The sequence below is a fragment of the Phoxinus phoxinus genome (assembly GCF_949152265.1).
Source record: "Phoxinus phoxinus genome assembly, chromosome: 19".
In the NCBI taxonomy this organism is placed as follows: Eukaryota; Metazoa; Chordata; class Actinopteri; order Cypriniformes; family Leuciscidae; genus Phoxinus; species Phoxinus phoxinus.
In genome coordinates this window covers 10,346,128-10,366,606 of record NC_136894.1, presented here as the reverse complement: position 1 = coordinate 10,366,606, position 20,479 = coordinate 10,346,128, and the positions used below count along the sequence as shown (strand labels likewise).

General features: G+C 38.7%; 1 long non-coding RNA gene across 2 annotated transcripts; it reads right to left on the bottom strand.

Annotated features, from left to right (window-relative positions):
- Positions 1 to 1,565: 1,565 nt before the first annotated feature.
- On the bottom strand, positions 1,566 to 2,878 carry LOC306987242. 2 transcript variants are annotated; one of them, XR_013795118.1, is made up of 4 exons: positions 2,765 to 2,878; positions 2,632 to 2,684; positions 2,427 to 2,543; positions 1,566 to 2,333 (listed from the first exon to the last, which is right to left on the bottom strand). It is a non-coding gene; the product is annotated as an uncharacterized lncRNA (long non-coding RNA). The 2 variants fall into 2 exon arrangements; XR_013795119.1 differs by having other exon boundaries at positions 2,759 to 2,789.
- Positions 2,879 to 20,479: the final 17,601 nt, after the last annotated feature.

Below are 20,479 nucleotides of genomic sequence, written 5' to 3'. Positions count from 1 at the left end.
CCGGTCCCAGCGCTAAAAGAGTCGGAATTGCAGGCAGTAAGTAACATCAAATGTCTTTGTTTTGTTGGCAATTGGCACATAAAAGTTAAGTGCTAATGTAAACAACACAAACGTATAGTTTGTTTTTACTTGAATACTATTATGATGTTATCATATTTATATAGGCCTACACTGAATATATTGATATTATTGCATTCTGTTTTTATAATCTGTAGATTGCCACTTAAATAGCATCTATTTGTACTTAGTGGTGCCACCAATAAAAACAGTTTGAAGACAGTCATTATGTTTGCAATTCTTTTTGATGATTGAAGTGGGTGGAGATATGACCCATGCACTTCAGCTGTTTTTTTTTCTTTCTCTGTGCATTCTTCACAAAGCAGACAGCAGAAAATAAACCCTTAAAAAATTGCAATCTAAGCCACAGTTCAGAGCAACTTTTTAGCCCTCAGGGAAACCGTATACACAAAATATATATAGCACCCCTTGAGAACAGCATGCTTATATTACCACCTTGCTATCACATTTATTAATGTGAAGAGAGCAGGCCTGATGCTTGGCATCATAAAGATTAGAGTTTCCACCCTCTATGCATCCCAGAGTAACCAGGCTACATTAATAATTAAAGCCAAAACAGACCAGTGTTATTAGCTTTTTTAAACACTGAAGGGAATCACAAGAACATCCAGAAACAAAGGACAGAAGAAATTTCCCCAGTGCAAAACAAAAGGCAACAAAAGCTCAATAGTCAAGTATTGCAATCGCATTCTGCAATTTAAGATATTGATTTGCTTTATTAAGACAGCCTGCAAAAATAAATTCAATTCCCATGTAATTATCATGAAAAATGCAAACCAGAAACGCATCAACATTTAATCCCATTTCAAATTGCACTCTGCTTTATTGCAGTGGCTCATTTCGAACACGACATTGTCATGAAGCTGATAAGCATTCCCCTGCCGAAGTCCTTGTGCAAACACCAGAAAAAACAAATCATCACGCAAATATATTTTAAAATATTTTATTTTTTATATCTACAACAGCCATCATTTATCCAGCTTGCATCTGCAATGTATTTTCCTGATGGCATGGCTAACAATTAGAGCCAGTCCACTTTTCCTTTGTTTTGTACAGAAAGGTGGATTAGTTCTATAGGCGATCGGCTCACTGGTCTGCCCGGCACAGTGGTGACAGTGCGCTGATTGCTTTCTGAGTTCATCTGTTTCAAACGTTCCCTCCACTGCCCGACATGCGCCATCCGATTGGAAAGGTGGGAGCGATCAATCTGAAAAGCCTGTGAGATGTGCTGGACAGCTTCCTTCTTAAATCTGTTTGTGCTGGCCACGAGCACATGGGGGAATGCTGTTTTATAAGGCCCCTTTCCTTCTCATGTTAAAGTGGGCAGTTTGATGTTGTGGCGATGGAAAGGTGGTATTACCAGTAGAAACAGTTTGCGACTACGCCACCCGGGGAATTTCGCCCCGGGAGATATGGACAACACTCAAATTATTATCATTAGGTCACTCAGGTTCACTTTCTCTAAATAAGGTAGGCAGAGACGTGGATATAGACAAAATGTACAAAAATTTTATTACAAATTTGATTTAAAACGGTAAGATACTCACATAAAAAGACTAACAACCAGGAGCCACACTGGCAAGGGGTTTGGGTTACCACACCACACTCAAATAGACAAAACACACATTTAACTAACCAAACACACACTTTTCTGTATCAATACACCTAATCACAAAAACACAGTAAAAAGACACAGACACAGCAAAGAAAAAAACACAACTAACAGGGCTGAGGTTAACCACGGGAGGAGGGATCACTAAATTAATTCACAGAAAAACACTCACACCATCAAACAGCCTCATAGGTGTCACAGCAAACGTTCAAAGAAAACCCCACCACCAAAAGAGATCCTCCCTCCGTGGACCCCAGCACCTGAAAGAAACAAATCACAAAAAGAATAATTAATCACAAATAGTATACAATTGTATGCAAAAAGGTAAACACTAACACATAAATAACTCGATCCCTACAATGGGCTCACTGGCAGATGGTTTGATGCTCTGGCTTTAACTGCTAACAAACGTGAGCCTCAGAAAGTCAATCACACGTAACATTAAATTGTCAATAAAACCAGACAGCAACGATCTTCATGCGTGGAGTGACACGATATTCTCAAACGGCAACAGGTTGTCTGGTAAACTGGAGCACCGCAGAGAAATAGGCTCTCTTAATCTTGCAGCAAGAGGTTTCAGGGCTATAACAGCTGTTTATAGCACCAGCCGGACAAACAATTTGCCTGGACGAGAGGGAGAATCCTAAATCAGATACACAAAGACACTACTAAGATGCATGGCTCAACTGCTACATTTTCAGCTCGTAGTTAAAATTAAATACATCACAACGCTTACCGGAAAGGGACGATGGATCCACACAATGTGTTCGTTCACACACAAACTATTTGTGTGTTGGTCAGGCACTGATACTTAAAATCATGAAATCGGCGGTTCAGCTGGACTTCAGGAACACTGCACATAACTCAAAGCAATCAGCCGATCCCAAAACCCCCCTGAATAAAAACAACCAATACGCCTTCCACCAACAGTTAACACATACCTGAAAGTGAGCGCACAGACCAAGACGAGCCGAGGGAAACCAGAGAAGACAGGCTAAACACAACACCATACATTAGTCCCGTACGCACAAGAAACCAGAAAAACAACATTGCTATATGCTAACGCACCCTTACAGTCGCTGTAAACACGGAAGGAGGCGGAGTCGGACGTGACACATCCCAAGCTACAGCCAACCAGCTCTTAAATAGGGAGGGCTCCCTGCTGATAGGTGCTCACTGATGTCACTCATCTCATTCACTCGGTTACAATGTCATTAAGATTTCACAATAGGCTACATATGGAAAGCAGTATTCTGTTATCAGCCAGAGTTCACTCCCCCCCCTGAACAATATGCAAAAAGTTTGCTTACGAGACCGTTGTACCATATGCTCATATTATTATGTCCAAAATGTGCTCGATAAGCTGGGTAGAGACTGGTGACAGAAAGCCCATTAATTAAGGATTTATAAAAACATCCATTCCTTGTGATCTGCACTATAGCAGATTACACAGATGAAAGTACATGTGGTGAGAAAACACGAGACCTTCATGCTTCGGCTTACTGGGAACATTAAACATGATGACAGCAGCAGAGCGTTTCTGAAGAGGCGGTCTGCTTTTATTAATAGCATTTCACATCCAGAATAAAGCAATCTGAGGAGATACATCGACAAATGTCAAACATGGATAAATGGATTAATAATATCCTTAACTATCCCCTCTTAATGCCTCCTTTCTTCTTCTTTTTTTTTCCCACCTCCACTCCCTCTCTTTCTTATATTCTCTCCTCGTAACGTCGGAGCAGAGCTGGGTGATAAGAACCAATCTCCCGGACAAAAAAACTCTCCGTAGAATTTAATCTCTTTCTGATTTTTCTGTCTTCTCAGACAGCCTGCTGCCGCTGCAGTGGCGGAGGCCTTCATTACTGCAGTCTCAGAACACAATCAGCACAAAATTATGGACTATATTGGTTTTCTGTATCCTCAGACTGCCGTACAGTGAGATGGCTTAAATGCTAACGATTCTCTGGCAGGTTTTTTCATTAGGCTATCTCTTGCGATTTTTCATGAAAACGTTCCTTATTTGTGAAGTCTGAGATCACACTGAAAATCTGGGATAATTTTTTACTTAAATCTGGAAATAAACCGAATCATTAAATTAAGTATTATGATTTAATTAAAACGTCTTAAGTAATGGAGTGATGAGTGACTGGAGGGTAAATTTCTTAATAAAAGTATTAGGATTTAGTTTTATTAACAAATTTACCCTCCAGTCACTCATCTCTCCATTACTTAAGACGTTTTAATAAAATAAATGTGGTGAAAAGTCTAGTGAAGGCTTCAGAGTTATTATTTTGTTTAATTAGTAGCCTACCAGGTATGGTTTAAACGTGGTTATATTTGTGTATAAAGAGCGAGAGATGTGACAGTGCAACTATCATAATTTCACGGCAATTCGTACGAATTTTACGAGGTGGCTAATTCGTACCAATTCATACGACCTCACTCGTACGAATTTGTACGTTTTTTGCTAAATCGTACATATTTTACGATTTGCCAAAATCGTATGAATTCATACGAATGACCTACCCCTGACCCCGCCCCTAAACCCAACCGTCACGTGGGTTTAGACAAATCGTACAAATTCGTACGAGTGAGGTCGTACAAATTCGTACGAATTAGCCACCTTTTAATCACTCGTACAAATTCGTACGAATTGGTCGTGAGATAGCGTTGCAACAATAAGATAAAAAAGCCACATCTATATAACCAAGTTATTTTTATTATAAACATCGCAACAGACACTTGTTATAAGTAATTATATTGACAAATTATGAAATAAAGATTATTGGGGTACATTTTACAGGAAAATATATTTTAGTTTTTCTACTTAAAATTTCATGTTTAATTGAATGTGTTACTCTCTGTTTTGGAGAAAAACATACCAGAATTTTTCTCCATCTAATGCAAGTGAATGGTGCCCAACGTAGACCATTTCTGACGATCCAAAATCCATATTAGGGCAGCTTCAAAGGGCATCGCATGACCCCAGGCGTTGAATATGGGGCTTGTATTGGAAAATATTCAGATATTTTCTGGAAAAAAATAATAATAATTTACCTAAGCCCCTTGTTGACTGGGGTCTTGTTGAGCCATTTGAAGCTGCCTAAATGGGTGTGCAAATAATCAGGATTTTTATTTATTTATTATATTTACTTAAGTAGCCTATATCATTATACCTCAAAATCCTCTAATATGCACAATTCAAGAGTCATCTGTGTTTAATGATGTTGCAGGGTGATCCGAATGAACACATTTTGTCAGGTTATTTATGCTTTTTTTTAATAGAAATTTTGTCTAAAAAAAAATTCAAGTCAAATGAACTTCAACTGATTTATATCATGTACTCAGTGTCAGTGAATAGAGAGAGACCCAATTAGATTACAACTCAAATTAATATTTTATATCCACATATTTTTAGTTGGTGATTAGCCGTGTAATAAGCGAGAACATGTACAGTGAGTTGGTCATTATCCATTGCATACTATATTTTGTAATGAAAATGTTTTTGATTAGATTAATTAGAAAAATGTAAAATGCAGACTTTTTGAACACACTGTTTGTCAACAGTGGGTTTCAAGCTGTCCAGCAATGCCGAATTTGAGACATAAATCAAATAAGTGGTAAATCTGCATATTGTGCCAGTAGCGCTGAAGAAAAAGATTCCTTCTCCCATGTGTGCTCAGAGAAAGATTTAATTGTGCCCACTGGTGGATCTAATTAAATTAATACTACCATATACAGTGTGACAGTTCGGTCATTGCCAAGAGGGTCTTACCCGAAGGGGAAAATGTAGAGAGGAAAAAGCCGGGATTGTACAATGTCATGCAGCTGTATCTTTATTAGCTGGAGCCTGCTTACTCATGTTAACCATTTCAAGTTGAAAAACTCTGGAGGCAGTGAGTCTTCCAATGAGTAACATCTTAAATGCATTTTGTGCTTTTAGACAATCCAAAAAAGGGTCTGCTCAAGGATGTAGAAAATATACTTGTGAATATTTCTTTGAATATCCTTAACCACATACTATAACCAAGTATAAAGAGGCATTTACCTCCAAAGGTCACAGTTCCCTCTTTATTTCCTGGTGAAAACATAAATAAATGGGGCTTTGTCTCTTAAGATTTTATGGTCCGGTTTAACAGACAGGGCTTAGATTAAGCCAGGATTAGGCCTTTTAAGGCCTGCATTTTAAGATGTGTCATTGCAAGTTACTTTCAGTTAAAACAGCTCAAACATGCATGTTTAGGCAGGGACTAGGCTTAAACCAGGGATTAGGCTTAATTCTGGGACTAGATTTAAGCCTGGTGTGTGAAACTGGGGGTATAACCAAAAAATAGGCTATATACCGAAGTCTGATTTTGCAACATATGATTTAATACAAACTTTGCAAGGCTGAATCAACTTATTCATGAAACTATCCATTCTCTCTTTCTCTCTCACTCTCTGTAAATGTATGATTGAAGTGTGCCTTTGTATTCTTGCCATTCCCACCTTTTTTTGTGGGCAGTCAGAGCCTTCCGGCAACATGTGAGAAGTCCCGAACTTCGAGCACTGCTGATACTGCAGAACTGACAAAGACAGAATTCAACAGCGCTTGACTCTTGTTTGTCTTATTATGTTTGAGGGCTCAAATATACCTAAGGGGGCATGTGGTTCAATGTTATTGTTTGCTTTCTCTTGTTAGGCATGGCTAATGAAGAAAGATGGTTGTGCTTGTCTAGTAATGGTAGTTGTTACCCGACCGTTATTGTTGTCTGAATTGGACTCATCTAATGAGAATAAATGGCCACTGAGCCCACCAGGTGTAGTTAAACCTTATGAAGGAGAGACAAGAAATTCACTTTCACTTTTTTAAAAGTTTCAAACCAGGACATGCAGGGGGTGAAGTGTATCCCTGTGAAATTTCATTGGAGGTGCGACCACCCTAGCCTGGTAATACCAGACTCTGCTACTTCACTTTGCTTCGTAGACAGAGTCTGGAATGGCATAATAGAGAAGTGTTTTCTCTCTCGCTAGGGGGCGCTTGTCTGAAGTTTAAAATCATTGGTTACCCGTAAGCCAATCAGATAAGTTTAGTTAGGACGTATGTTATGCGCCTGTGCAGCCGCATCGAACCACAGACATCATGCATCGAACTCAAATCTATGATCGAACTTACACTGTAAACACATGATGATGCGAGCGAAATACCGGAGTGAACATGGCTGTAAACGACTTTTGCAGATTATGCGTCGTTAATCTACGCATCTACGGTACAATCACGGCCTCTAAACTTATGTGAAACAAGAAAATATTTGTAGCCAACTCTCAAATTTAGGATTAGATATTTTAAACACAGCCAGTGCCGCTGCTAGCCAATTCGGTGCCCTAAGCATAATTCCTTTATGATGCCCTCTACCCCGAGAAGCTTCATGAGGCACACACGCCTCTCTTGCTCTCTCTCCCTCTATGCCGTGCACGCACTACGCGGTTTGGAGCACAGTCTCTGTCTCGCGGGCGCGCTCGCTCTAGATTCCGGAGATTTTAACTAATTCGCGGGCATCAGTGAGCCGCTATCAATATGCGGGAGACTCCTGGAACGCTATTTTTTTGGTGCCTCCTCAGCTCTTGTTCCCTACGCACAGCGCGTGGTGGGAGCGGCGGCACTGGTTCTCCATAACAGAGCGAATTGCATCCCGTGTCTCGTTTCGGTTTTCGATTTCTCTGACCTACAATGTGCTTAGCATCTACGTCACGGCTCTCAGCCCGCCCTCTGTTCGTTGATTGGCCCGGCCGTCCGAAGGTCGGTGGAAAACTGAAAGATAGACCGCTATCTCAGACTGAATACAGGAGCGAAATGAAATTAGCGGAAGTAGGAAGTCTGACGTATAGGCTCATAGACATGTATAGAAAGGCTAGATGGCTCAAGGCGGAGTCAGTGTCGTCACTTGGCGGCCATCTTAGGTCAGGAGACTGCGCTGCTGCTCCCTGCTGCTGTGGATGGAAGGTGAGTGACATACGCCAACTAAAATGCTCGTAACTTGCTGAATTCTTGACGGATTTACAAACGGTTTGGTTTATTACAAACCTTATTAACGTGGCTAGGATTTGTACTGATGCCGATGTTTAATAAACTCCGTGGCTATAATTTTTCACAAGTATGCAGTTAAATAGCCGCATCCCTGACGTTTATGACACACCAAGCCGTTTGAAAATCGGTTGAAAATTGAGCAAAATATAGTTATTTCAGCACTACATGCACAATAGACTTTAATGTTATAACTGGACGAGCGGTCCTGTCCTAAGATGGCCGCCGTGTGACGTCGTCGGGTCCCATTGGCTCTCAGCGCCGGTAAGCCATCTAGCCTTTCTATACATGTCTATGGTCAGGCTACCACCACCCACCCTTTACTAAAATAATTATATAAATACCGGTTCCAAAAGTTTGTCAAATTATCATATTTCATCAAAACAAGAGAAAATGTTTTGTTTTTTTACAGTATGGTGCATATCACATTTTTTTTTTTTTTTACTTCAGGTCACTTTTGAATCATCTTATAACAAATGTATAAATAATGTGTTATATTATTCTACTTCTATTTATTCTACTTAAAGAATAAAAAAAAATCTATAAAAAAAATAAATATATATATATATATATATATATATATATGACATCTACGTTACTTCTATTTATTCTACTTAAAGAACCCGGTGTATAAATAAATAAATATATATATATATAAATTAGAATTTATTACATGTACAATTATTACAATTAGTATTGAATTTGTGACACTTTCAAGAATATATACAACTTAAATAAAAATTATTATTTTTTTTTTTTACATATATAAACCGTTGTGTGTTTTTACAGCCTAACTTGTGCCATATTTGACGACCTCCTTGTGGCCTTTGACCTTTTGACTTGTGGTCGTTGACCATGTTTCTTAAAAAATAGGAAAAAGTAAAAACTGTTCCCTGCAAAGTGTGCTTCACTAAACCTCTCAGAAACCCATTGAAGCAGCATTACACCTCTGACTTCACTTTATATCTCTTTATCAGTATGTAGCTATCAGCTGAGTTTGCTGAACGTGATATGCAATGTCCGATTTAGTTCTGTGGCTTATGAAAAATGCATTTACAGTGACAGCACATTTTCACATATTGTGAAAAAAAAAAAAGGAATTATCTTGTTTAGCTTGTGGTTGAAATGGCATTTTAGTTATCTAGCTTACTTGACAAGCTGCTTGCACAGACAGAATGCAGACAACAGCAAGTGTACGAAGTTGTATTGGCAATTACATTACAGGCCACCGAACAACACCGTTATAGAAATATGAAAACACGTGGTGCAGTTTAACCTTGATGCTTGAATTTTCTCTCAAACAAGACGATAAATACCCAAGAGCGTCCATAAGCATCTGCTTACCGCGGCTCTCGATAGAATTCCAGGTTAAAACTAAGTGGGATTAAGTGGGAGGAGGTCACACGAGTGTAAAGAGATCATAAACTGGCGAAGATATTCAAATGGGTACTAAACGCTATAATTGGCTTGAATTACAGCCACTGGAAATAATGAGGAGTATAGTCTCAAGGTCAGATAAAGCGCGCAAACTGGGCTACACTTTTTCAAAGAGCCATATGACTCTTGGAGTGAGAGTTATGTAAATGCTACCCTGTTTAAACCCTCCCCTTTCAAAGGTCAGCGCATTCCCCTCCGGGTGAGCTGATTTCTGGAGATCAGTCTTGGAACAGGCAACACGGTGCACTTGCTGGAGTTCAGATTTCCCCTGCCAAGGTCACCATGGTAACCGAAGGGGGAAAGTGACAATTAAAAGAGTGAGAAAAACATAAAAGGTTAACAGTTTCTGTATGCCAAGTGGTCGTAAGAGCATCATTAACTGCGACAAACTGCTTGACCCGGTCAGGTCTAACCTTAGACTAATGACTTGGAGGCACCTGATAATGCAACATACAACCTTCCAATTAGATATGCATAAGGTTTAGACCAGCACGTCTGCTTTTTATGCTGTCATGTCTTGAGCATTAAAAATGCACATAGCGTGAAGCAAAGTTGGAAATGTCAATTTAATCCAGATACACGCGGTGCAATGGTATCGGTCACAATTACATAAACCTATTTGGTTTGTATGCGGCCCATGCCAGTGGAGCATCAATATTCTATCACCGCGCTCACCCTTCTCTGCAGGCTCAGATGTACAAGATGGAGTTTGTCAGCGGCTTGCAGCTGCAGATATGCCTCCTTGAAAGTTAAAGTTTTAAAATTCTGAGCCATGTGTTGTTTGGAGCACATATTTGCAGTGCTCTGCACAAAGAAAGAGAGAACAGATGACGTTTAAAGAGATAGTTCACATAATTTTTTTTAAATTTGTCATGCTCATTCTCATGTCATTGCAGACTGACTTTCTGGTCACTGTTTTTCCATATTGTTACAATGAATGGGGATTGAAGCAAGCGTAAAAGAAGGACACAATCTATAAAAAAAATAAAAATAAAGTTAATTAGATGTTGAAATCAATTCCACCATATCTAACATAATTTTACTGAAAATTTAGACAATATGAACATTGCCTTATGACAATGGAAAAATTGCTGTGTTGCCATTATGGCAACTGTGTACTACAAAGCAATTACACTAAAGCATTGTCTCATGGTGAATGTTATATGGAATTGTTATATTATTACATTTATGTTGAATCATTTTTTAGTAACATTAGGGAAAACAAAAGCAATTAGCAAAACAGCTTGTGACTGGGACAGTAGCCTCAAAAGGACATCTCTGTTCCTTATAGCCTAAAAGTTTCATAGCACCATAAGGGTCCATTTGACCATAAGGCTGTTTCCCAACCCTTGTCTCTCTTATCTGGTCTACACACCCATCTGAGGTCTTGAAGCAGAGATGGGCTTATTATTGGGAGATACGAGGGTCCGTTGGAGAATCGCTTTACAGCCTTGACGTCATTAAATTTTGTTCAGAGTTGTGCAACAGTCAATCACTGTTTTTGGGTACAATAGAAATTAAAAGTGCTGTGAACTGTTGTACAATTGCCCGTGACTTCTCTTTTAAAAAAAGGAAGACACCTGTTGAAGTGCTCCAGAAAGTGCTCTATTAAACTAATTTCTAAAAACCTCTTCTTAAAGGGGATTTTTTTGCAGCATCTTTGTAAATTGATAAGTAAATTAGATATTTTTATTCACAAATCAACTTTGTCTATCATAGTTTTACTGTAAAATGAGAAAATATCAATGTTGCCGTAAGGCAACGCTGTACCACTATGGAAAAATGTTGCTGTGATTTCAGTAATATATTTCCAGTTAGCTCTTCCATGTGATTAGAGTGAGGACGAGTTAGTCAAATGATTGGGGATGATAAGGATTTAATAATAGGGATCTACTTTTTTTTAGTTTGCTTGAGTTTCAAGTATATAAATCTATCAATTTCTAAAATTAATGTGCAATTAAATTAAAAATAAAATATATATATATTTTTATAGAAAAGCTACTTTTTTTGACAATTTTCCATTGTGGTAGTTTCCCTATTTGCATGATTGAAGCTATTTCATGTAATAACTTATTTGAAAAAAATATTTCATGGTTACGAATATAATGCATAGAGAGTTAAACATAAAAATGACACACATCACTTTAAAAATAACAAAATAGGCTGCAAACATTGGTGCATTACTTATTTATTTGGAAAATACCTGGTCAAATTGTGGTAGAACATTGTAGAAACTGTATGCCACAAGCTTGAAACATGTTTTTTCACCTGTCAAACACACAGTGTGACATTGACAGGAGCAGAAATGTTATTTCATTCAGAGTTGTCAGAGTCATTTCAGCGTCAGGAACGAGCTACAGCAGAAGTGTGAACCCCTGCAGATGGTCTATACAGAACACTTATTGACATGGAGCGTATTGGCTGCTGAAGATGTTTATTTTCTCCTCTTGTTAATGTTCACCTTGATCAAGCAGGCTGAAAGTCAAAGGCCACAATTCGGCGAATGCAACTCTACCGGCTGAATGACAGTAATTGAGGTACTTCTCAGCTCGCTGTGGTGACAGTCAGAATTGGGAGTGTTCTTCTTTTTTTCAGCAGTTCCTGTGATTCATGGGAGGTAATTTCACATCTCATAGCCACACCAGTACCAACACAGCAGGTGAAAAACAAACGTGATAAGAGCATTAATTAAATTTCATCATGTTTGCCTCTCCTCCTCCGCACTCCACCCCTCCTGCTTACCTCACAAGTAATAAATCAGATAGTTCATTTCTCTTTGCTCGAAGTGCATCAAAGTTGGAGTGCGCAGCAATTCCCTCCAGAGTTCAATGACAAGCACAAAACAAAAGACCTAAATGAAATCTACCTCCTTTTCTTTGCAGCAGATACCTCCATGATGAAAAGAAATGACTCCTGGAGCTCGTTCTACACCCCCCACCCATCAACATTCTCTTTTATTATTTCTGCCTGAGTCTCTCTCTCCAGTGTTACAATGCTTTATTGGTTATAACCTCCATCCATTAAATTGGTTGTTGGCACATAATTATTATTTTTTTCCCACCTGGATGTTTCTTTCCAATCCAAGGTGGTGAGAATTATATTGCTTTCTCAGGTTCCTCATGCAACCTCCATCAAGAAAGCTCTTAGTCGCCATCCTCGCATCTGGCGAAGCTGGATTTAGTGGACCGATGCCTGGCCGACAGAAAAGAGCTGCTTTTCTGGCATCTTCTTTGTTACTTCTTCAGTGAGCATTGAGTATTCCACACACAGATGGCAATAATAGTTTTTTTTATCCAGATTACAAAAAGAAGGGAATACAACTAAAACTGAAAATGTAAAAATAAAAGCTAATTTAAAATACTAATAATAATATTAACTGTTCATATATATATATATATATCATTTGTGTCATTTGAATCGGTCTACACTGTCCTGCTGTGACTGCAGATGTTCAAGAACTAAATCAAACATTATGAAAATAATTCACTTCCAGTATTTCCTAATGAGCCGGTTCTCGATTCTCAAACTAATGACTAGCTTGTTATTTCATCAGCTGAAAAAGATAACCTTAAACAAACTAGACTCCTAGACTCCTAGACTCATCCTGTCTGACACGGCCAATCTATCCGAAATCTCGCCTTTTTTATGGTGTGAAAGGCATCAGCTGGAAGCCAACTTTAAAACAATGTTCATTACCATAATCCTAATTACAGCGACGACGAAAAGAGCAATCGTATGCGGCGAGATTTAAAATTTAATGCAGAGTGAAGCCGTTTAGCAGACAGCGACACTTGTCTCCCGCCCGATCGGGCAGGGCATAAACGATCCATTTCCCAAATCAGGCAATAATTTTGATGAATAATAAAAGAGGAGAGGCTATTTAAAGCACGCACATCTCACAATCACCCCGAGGCCTCAGCAGAGACGAAGATAGAGCCAGTGATTATTGAAGAGCGGATCATATAAGGCTGGAACCAAAAGCCCTGTCATTCCTTCAAAACAGCCGCTGTGGTTGTTCTCGGCTCACAGCTCGTCCTTGCACTACAGCATGTGATGTTATCCTCAAAGGAACTCTTTTTTTTGTTCTAATTGGGCTACATTTCCCCAAACAACTTCTACTATTTGCACTCTGTGAAACTCTCCAATTCTGTCTTTTGTTATGGAGCCCAAATCCCAATTATTCTTTCAGAGGATCGTTCTTAATGACAACCCATAGAGAAGCCCAGGTCCCCTCCTGCACCCCCCCCCCCCTCTCCCGCATTACTCACACCCAAATCTCCCCTCACCCTCCGAGATAAAATGATAGTGAAAGTATTATCTCACCCGCTCCACTGACTGTGATTGGTTTTGGCAGTTCACAGGGTATTAATATGGGCTTCTCTTTTGGAAGGCAGAGGAAGCTCTGGAAACTAATGAGGGAAGAGGAGTTTAGGGATTCAATAGGTGAAGAGATGTGGGCAATCAAAGCTGACAACACCCCTTCAGCAGAATGAAGACGAGATCCGAGACGAGGGCCGTGGCGGAGGTGCCAGAACAGTTAAACGAGACAGCACTGGATTTTGAGGTGCTTCATGTGGACGAATCCTTTATTATTCGGGGCATGTGTGCGCTGGCTCGGATTTTACACTGTATACTTTGCAATGCCTTTGGATGTGCACTAGGACTGAACTACAAGCTATCAGATTGCTCAATCATTCTTAGCATCAGCATTTCCTAATGTGAATCAGGGTATCAGCCTGTCAATTTAGTGTGATTAATTATTTACAAACAATGAGACAATAGAAAATTCCTTGCAATTAAATTGACACATTACAAAACAATGACACAGCGGACAAAGATATCTGTTTGCATAGACTAGACAGTTAACAGATATTGCAGATGGAATACTAAAACTCTTCCTGCGTGAACTGTCTACCTCATTACTCGATTGCTAATTGGATTGCAGTGGGCTGTAACCCAATGATAGGCTCATGTTCAATTAGATGGATATATAAAAAAAACAATATATTGGATACCAAAGACAATTTTTGTGACTTCAATTCATTGGTTTTGTCTGCCATAATAATGTCATTATCTTCATTCGGAGGAAAACTTGGAAAAACTGGTTTGTTTTGGAGCAGTGGCACAGACGGTAGTGTTCATGCTCACGAGACCCGGGGTTTAACCTGGCTTGGGTCATGTCATGAACCAAAACATAGGCTCATTGGAAAAGCATTTTGCCAAACTCCAAAAACGTTGAGTATTAAACATTAAACCACCAACAACTAATGCACCAACCACTTTTATTCCTCTCACACAAATTATGATTAAGGGACAGATTATTGATAAAAAAATGACTTGTTTTCACAAAGTTCCCTGCCCAATATATGTTATGACTAGTGCATGATTTATAAACTAGTATATTTTTATGTTTGCATCACATAACCAGCTCCATATATATGGCTTTTCTGATGTAGTAAACTCGGTCGGTCGCTCTGGTACAGCATTGTACGCTAAAAGTGTTCAAAGACTTGTAGAAACAAGCTAAAATGGCATGAGCAAATGTGTTTTTATCTTGCGATTGCTTTTGTTAACATTAACGGCTAGGTCATGTTACATTCAAACGTGAATTAACCATTTGGCGCCTCTCACCAGACATTTCTTTTCCAAACTGCTGTGATATGTACCAACGTAATAAAACAATGCCAGATTCACTTTCATCTGTTTTGGATAAAACTGAACTGAAATTTGACTTTGAAAGTTTCGCAAGAAGGATTGTAATATTTTGAAATAAAACACTCACCACAGGCACAGTTTTTTTTTTTTGCATGAACCAGTCCCCCCTTCTCTCCATCTGCTTTCCTGTCAAAGTCGTACATGTTGTTCTTTGCAGGTTTGTTTCAATAAATGCTATTTTTTGGGTTCAGAAGAAGCATTATTATGTTTCCACAGAACATTTAGCTTGTTTATCTAAAAAGATAAATATTTAAAAGGGTCTTGAAGGAATGACCATCCATATCTAGATATAACTATTTTATTTAAAATATTTTTTTGAGCCCTTTACATGGTGCTATATTTTATTTGGTGCAATGCTGGTAGGAACATTTATTAGCAGCACTGACAAACAAAGGTTGAGTTGAATCATTTGGCCATTATTAAATGTCTGATAAACAGTAATCTGAATGTTATTGCTGTGTTTTTGAATGTAAAGTGTAAGAGTCGTTTCCAGTGGTTCTCGCTGAGAGAGGGAAGGCACAGCGGGGAGGCTTGATTCTTCACCCTTCCTGTAATTGCAGTCCTCTCTAACTTTCATCAAGGAGAACAAGCCCCTTTATTTTTAGCTTTGGCCAGCAGTTGGGGGTGAAAGGATGGAGGGCCGTGAGTTTAGTGGCCTTCTGAGTAAACTCAAGGGTGAGCTAATTAGCACCATCTACACGTGGAGGAAACCGAGTGCCTTTTCAACTGGTGATGAAAAGACAGCTAGAGTTTCATTTTCTTGCCGCCTCACTGGCAAATTGCCTGCTAAATGAAAGCAGGGAGCGCAATGCCGCTGCCTATCCAAGCCTTCCTTGAACCCTGATACTCTAAAGCGCACAGCAAGACGACACAAAAAATCTCAAACAAAGCGCTTTTTGAAAAGTTTTTTACTCTTCAGTAGTGTTCACCTCATTCTAGGGCACATTTCATAACAAAAAGAGAAGGGAGCTTTGAAAAGGAAAGCTTTGAAAAGTCAGGGCAAGGTGATTTATACTATAAAAAGTGCAATAAGACTGACCATATATGAGGGAAAATGAAAGAAATTATTAAATGGGAAGAAAATAGAAAAGCATAAAGCATCGAATTTTGACCTGTAGCATAAAGTTCACAGCATATTAACCAAGTACGACGCACTTAGACAAGAGACTTTAACATGTAAAGTGACCAGCCGGGGGGACACTATAAATGATAAAACTATGAGGATTTATATAAAAACAGAAGACATTTTTTTATCCAAACACGATCAGCATGATCTCACAAATCCGAGAAAAAAGTCAGAATTGCAAGATATAAACATGCAATCCTGAGAAAAAAAAGGTCTGAATTGTGTGGTATGAACCTGCAATTTCAAGGAAAATTGGCAGAATTGTGAGATAAAAGTTTGCGATCACCATTTTTATTTCATGATGGAATTTTTTTTTTTGCAAGATGTAAACTCAGAATTCTGAGGAAAAAAAAGCCAGAAATGCGAGATATGAATTCATAATTCGGAGATGTAAGCTATTATCAAAACACAACCTTAAATAACCTTTAAATGACAAAAAAAAAAAAAAAAAATTGATAACTCCAGATTAAAATGAAATATAGATGACAAGGTTGTCTCAAAGGGCATTTTAATGCAACCGCTACACAAATAAACTCACTCAAGAGAGCCGGTCTCCGTCTTTAATTGCTCCATATTGTAATTTTCATTTGTTGAGAATGATGTCATTGATTGTTGGGAGTGCTGATGTCACACCAGGGAGAATTTAGATGAGTTACTGAACAATATCACAGACTTGGGACCTTTATAATGATACCAATTTCAGTGAACCAATTCATGGCCACTCTTAATGGTTTAATAAGACCCCAGATTTAATGATTTCACTCGATAAGAGAAAGACCATGAGATATTATATTATATTATATTATATTATATTATATTATATTATATTATATTATATTATATTATATATATTAGTCAAATTGATTCCTTAACTTGTGTAAGTTTCACAATAGAAACGTGAGAAAACAGGTGTTTATGTCCTGGGGTGTAAAACAACACTTTGATTCACATTATAATGGAACTGTGTGCATCGAATGCTGCATTTATATTTTAGATGCATAGTGTATATTCTCATACATATAAGCTTTACAGTTTTGAATCAGATCACACCTTTACATTTCAAGCAACATATGTGAAAAACAACAGCAACAATGACTTATGTGTTCAAGAGAGGAGAGTGAAAAGCTGCCGTGTGTAATTGAACAGTTATGGTGTCTCCCGCTGCAGAGGCAAATTTCATTTCTCTCTCTAAATGTGATTACAGGGTGTCAGTGAGCAGAAGAAAAGCCTCTGCCCTTGTCTTTCACCCACACAAGATGTCTCCTATTATTCCAGTTACAGATGAGCAGCAGACAGCATTCATGCAGAGGCTAAAAGCTAACCGTATCTTTTTGGCCAACAGCACTTGCACAGAAAACAATAACATCAGCCAACATAATGAGGGAAAAGAATGATAAAAAAAGACAATCCCTTCCTCTCAGACAGCGTTTTCTTGGAATTGCTCAGTTACCAGTGCCCTGTGAGACAAACAAACTCAAAGCACATTAGCAGATAAGCTTAAGTAATCTGTGCTCAACACATGTTTTATTTATGTGCTGTCATCAAAACCTTTGACAAGGAGAAGTGTAAAAGGAGAGAATCTAGTAAGGAATGGCAGGATATTTTAAGTGTGAACTGTGGTGTCGTGGAGGTGCATATTTTACTGCCGTCTCCGCATAACAGGACAACAACCTGGCATTGGTTGGTCAGACAAAACAAAGGGAAGAAGGAGGCGGGAACCAGCAAAGGATCAACGTAACTTTAATATTAATAATCATAAACGACAAAACGAACGTAAAGTGGAAGCCCCTTACAGACGACTTCCGCATTAAAACAAGTCCAGGCCTGTTCATCTGGTCATCACTCCTGATTCAGAGTTTCAACTACTTTTTTTATTCTTACATGCTCTCAATCTTTTTTGAAATCTCTCAAAGAGATTTTCAGCACCAATAAAATGATAGATAGAATAATTTGGCACCAATGTTTCTTCTGAGTTGCACACATACATGGCAAAAGAAAAAGAAAAAAAATGCAGAAACCAGACTCAAAAATGTGTGAGGGAAAAAAAGATTTCTTGAATAACTAAACTTGAATTTCAACTGGAGTCCATCCACATTTCCACTGATTTTCAGAATGGAACGAAAGCTGTGTGCAATCTTGTGCAAACATACACAGCATGGAGGCAGCATTGGTCTAACAAATTCTTATTGTCCTTTCATCAGTTTCATGTAATTAAGAGGAATGATCTGACTATGATGTGAGCAAAAAATTATAAAGTGAACATGGCAGTTAACTAACCACAAAATTCAACCTGTATCTCTTGAGAATGAGGCAAGAGAGATGATGTTTTTATAATTACCTTAATGACCCTGAACTTTATTTAAAAGACTGTAATAATTATGATCTTAAAATCAGAGTGTTTTCCCTTTTGCTAATGAAAACCAAATCTAAATGCATGACTAATGTTAGTGTGCAATGCTCAAAAATCATTTATTTTCTGATTTAGGCTTATTTGTCAATTCTTCTTCGGCCACATTTTTTATAATATGATCCTATAATGGATGCATTGACAGATTCCAGAGAGACCTTTTAGCTAAGCTTAAAAAAAGTTTCTAAACAGTGTCTGTGTTTTGTCCGCCTAACAAGTATGCACTATTAATAGAAATCATGAGGTGACGGTAATAACAATGTACTAGTCTCTTCTGAGGAAGGAGAACATGAAAGTCAGGGGGGGGGCAAATGTGTATCACTGTCCCATCCATGAATAATTCATCTCCTGTCTAAAGAATGACTTGTGTGGATAAGTTGAGCCTGTTTGAAACGATACCACACAAAGTGTAGATAGAAAAGGCCCCTTTCCTTGTCTGATATGAAATATTGATGGGGAATTATTGATCCATGGAACACACTTGGAATGCAGGGAAAGAGCAGCTTCTGAGAGCAGCCGAACTGCATCTTGAACATACAAACTGTTTTTCAGAGACAGTATGGCACTGTATGAAACATTCAGAGAGAACAGATGTGTTCAGCATTGCACACTATTGCTGCAGTATATAGTACAGTAGCCTAGTATTCAATATATAGTATGAACAGTGCACATTTGACTGGTTAGTAAACAAGTTGGCTCTTGTTAGTAAATCAAACACATATAGCATAACCAGTGTCTGATTTAAAAATATATATATATATATTTAGTATATAATAGTAGATACTTCGTAGTATTCTATTCCAAACATACCCATGGAGAATTTAACAAAAACAGGTAAAGACATTACAAGACAAGTGTGAAAAACGCATTTTGGAGGACTCCGTGGTCTTGTCCATCATTGTGGGCATTGTGGGTAAAATTCCTGCAGTCTGTTTACTGGCTTGTCACAACTCCAAAAGCAAACAAATCTTCCTTCATTTATAGACAAGAGGCAGCATCTCTGAGTGAGCAGTGTGAGTAAACAAAGCCAGAAAAAGGGCAGGGAGGACACAAAAGCACTGCAGACAGAAAGCAACAGAGAAGGAGATGAAAAAAGCCTGACAGACTAAACCACACAAACCATCATGGAGCACTTAAAGAATGCCAGTCTCTCCAGTGCCTCTTAGAGGGGGGGAAGTACAGGGTAGGGGTGAGCAGGAGAGGGGAGGTGGGGCATGAGATAAAAGAGAAAAGATTTGCTCGGGGAGACGTGCAAGGCCATGTTTGTGGCTTGGGAATGTGCGTTGCATGTACACCAGATCTTCCTGGGTGCCGCTGTGAGGGTCAGTGCTACTGTGATCTGAATGGGGCCATCAATATTTCAGGATGGTGGCCGGTGGGAGGAGATGTGAATGATTTATAGGAGCTCTGCAGCTCCCAGGCTGAAACAATACCCACAGCCTAATCTCCCACCACACTTGGCTCTTTCTCTCCCTTTGCTATTTTTTCTTGCTAGAATCCAGCGCTGCAGTGCCCTCCCTCCGCTATGTCCCTGCTGTCATCTCTCTGTCTCTTGCTGCTTTCAAAGCAATATTTTCTTCATTTTCTACCACTCTTCTATATCTTTCTCTCTCCATGCTATAATTCAAGCCACATGATGTTGACTTAGAGTGCATATTGGTGTTTATCTAGCTTTATTTACAATACTTATGCACCGTTAAAGCTGCAGTCCGTAACTTTTTGGGGTTAAAAATTATCCTAAATATATTGCGTGCGAGGATGTTGGAGGTGGAGATTTATAGCCTTTTCTCACAGCACTTGATAATTAAACTTATCAATTTGATGGCGGATCCAGAAAGGTTCAAATGACAATCACCAGTGACAACTAGAGATAACTCGTTGTAAAATGCAAAAGACTTCGTTCGGACTTCGGAGTGACGACAGAAAAAAAGAGACTGCAATCGGGCCCATGTGAAAACAAGGATAAATATCGGGGCATTAAATGTAGTCACGCAATGCTGATGTTGTTAATATTAACAATTTGAGAACAAAGAATAA